Here is a 2,569-nt window from a genome sequence, read left to right on the forward strand (position 1 = left end):
TGTTGAGTTGTGGTTTGGGTTGGTTAATTAAGTAGTATGGGATGCTTAATTATATATTGTTTTTAATTAGTAAAAAAAAAAAGGGATCGGGTTGTTTTATTTTTGTATTAGAGCCCTTACGGTTCTAGGTTTGGGTTCACTAGGCTTTGTGCTGTAGATGTTTGGGATTTGCATGCTTGAATTGATTATGTGAGTTAGTCAATTGTGTGTGGCATGGAGTCTTAGAACATCCTCTTCGAGCCTTCAATGAGATTCCATGGTGAGTTATTGTTATGTTTCTTTGTGTGGTATTGATTTGTTTTCTGCTTGTTAGCCTCTGTTCTTGGAAGTTCAGTGGTTAAGGTGTTTGAGTAGTTGGTCGTGGACGGGGACATGGTCGTGGTCATTGTCGGGCGGGTCCCGAGGCCAGCGAGTGTGTGGTCCAGAGTTCCACGAGGAGGTACGTCAGAGGGTCACAAGCGTATCAGGAGGGACCAGAGGGGATTAGCCGGTGAGCGTGCCGGGGGTGCTGGGAACCCAGGTGTGGGGTTGCAGCAGGTGGAGCCCAGGGTCGAGATGATCGCTTGGCGGATCTGTTGGCGTGCTGTTGGAGCGGTTACCGAGAGGGGTACCAGTGTAGGCTCCAGTTGTGCCGCATGTGGCGGGGTGCAGTCGAGGGCTGCGGATGTTGAGGACTTTCCACCTTATGTTAAGAGGATGGAGCGGTTGTAGATGACCGGTATGAGATTATTCTCAAGAGGTATCGGGCCTAGAGAGGCGGATAGGTGGACATATGCAGTTGGAGCAGATATTTCTCTGCTTGGTGGTTAATCCAGTTGGATATAAGTTGAGTGGGCAGGTGTAACATTGCAATGTTATACTCGGACCACAGGAGGTAGTTGTGTCGAGAGATGTTTATAGTCGTTAAGGATTGTTGCTCCTGAGGGGATGGTGATTCCCCTGAATACCGATAGCTCGAGGGGCTGAGGGCTCCGAGAGTGGCAGAGGGGATGTTGTTCTCCTGAGGGGATGAGTAGTTCCCCTGATACCGAGATCTTGAGGATTGTGGTCCAAGAGTGAGACGGTATAACTCGAAGACGCTGGTCTGAGAGTGAGATCGGTATGACTCGAAGGTTGCGACCTAAGAGTGGAAGAGTTGGGAGCAAGCAATTCCTAGGACGTGAGTATAAACATAACGATTGAATGTAGACCTCGAGAGATTGACGGTGGTTTAATCTCGGGTTTTGAATGTGTTGACTTTTGGGACAAGGTTTTATGACCATAGCGTTTATGAATGTTTGGCTGTGTGCCAGGATTGTGAGGCCGGTGGTGCCGGAGTCCCGGGAAGGGGAGTTACAGCAGGATTGAGCCGGGAGAGGCATGTTTGCCAGATACATAAGTTCACGAAAAGCCTTCATGGCAGGATAAACTAATCGTTGTAACGATGCTGGATGAAGTTCATTGGAGTTGGACAGGGTTGCTAGATCCAAGGTTTTGGTAAACTTGTTGGAGGGAATAAGTCAAGTGGTTTGAGTTAGCTGCCTGCAAAGCATTTGACGCGGTGAATCAGAATATGCGAACGTATGGTACTTGTTTGTTTTATTACGCTCGTATTGATGATTTACTGTGGAGAATTGCCAAGTGGAAAAGCTATTTCTGGAATAAGTTATCTTGGGGAAGTTTCCCTAAGTGGCAAGTTACTAGAGGTTCTTGGACGAACAAGAGGGTTGATATTTAGGTGGCGGCGAGTTGATGTCGGCATACTTGAGTATTTGTTTAGTTGAGCTGAGGAAGCAACTAGAGGATTTATGGAGCAAGGGATTTATACGTTCTAGTGTATCACAGTGGAGAGCACTGGTGTTATTTATTAAGAAGAAGGATGGGAGTTTCCGCTTGTGCATTGACTAATGGGGTTTGAACCGGGTCACTGTCAAGAACAAGTACCCTCTTCCCAGGATTGATGAGTTGTTGGATCAGCTGGGAGGTGCTACTCGGTTCTCTAAGGTAGATCTGGCGTCGGGTTATCATCAGATACCGATAGATGAGGCAGATGTGAGGAAGACTGCTTTCAGGACGAGGTATGGGCACTATGAGTTTGTGGTGATGCCTTTCGGATTGACTAACGCGCCAGCAGCGTTTATGAGATTGATGAACAGTGTGTTTCAAGAGTTTCTGGATGTATCTGTCATCATTTTCATCGACGCTATCCTGGTTTATTCTAAGAGTCCTGAGGTGCATGTAGTGCATTTGAGGGCAGTTATGGACAAGCTGCGGAAGCAGAAGTTGTTTGCTAAGTGGAGCAAGTACAGTTTCTAGCAGCGTGAGATGGGCTTTCTGGGTCACATTGTTTCTGCATAGTGAGTTTCTGTAGATCCGGAGAAGATTCAGGCTATCAGGGGTTGGCCTAGACAACAGAATGTCACTAAGATCAGGAGTTTACTTGGTTTGATAGGTTACTACAGGACCATGAGATGAAGTCTCTGGTAGGAGAGGTCAGTGCGTTGAGCTTGTGTGTGGTTCCTCGAGAACCATTGGGTTAGGAGGCGGCTTATGGAGCGGATCTTCTGAGCAGGGTGTGGTTGGCTCAGGA

The sequence above is a fragment of the Camelina sativa genome, chromosome 9, assembly GCF_000633955.1.
Source record: "Camelina sativa cultivar DH55 chromosome 9, Cs, whole genome shotgun sequence".
Taxonomy (NCBI): Eukaryota; Viridiplantae; Streptophyta; class Magnoliopsida; order Brassicales; family Brassicaceae; genus Camelina; species Camelina sativa.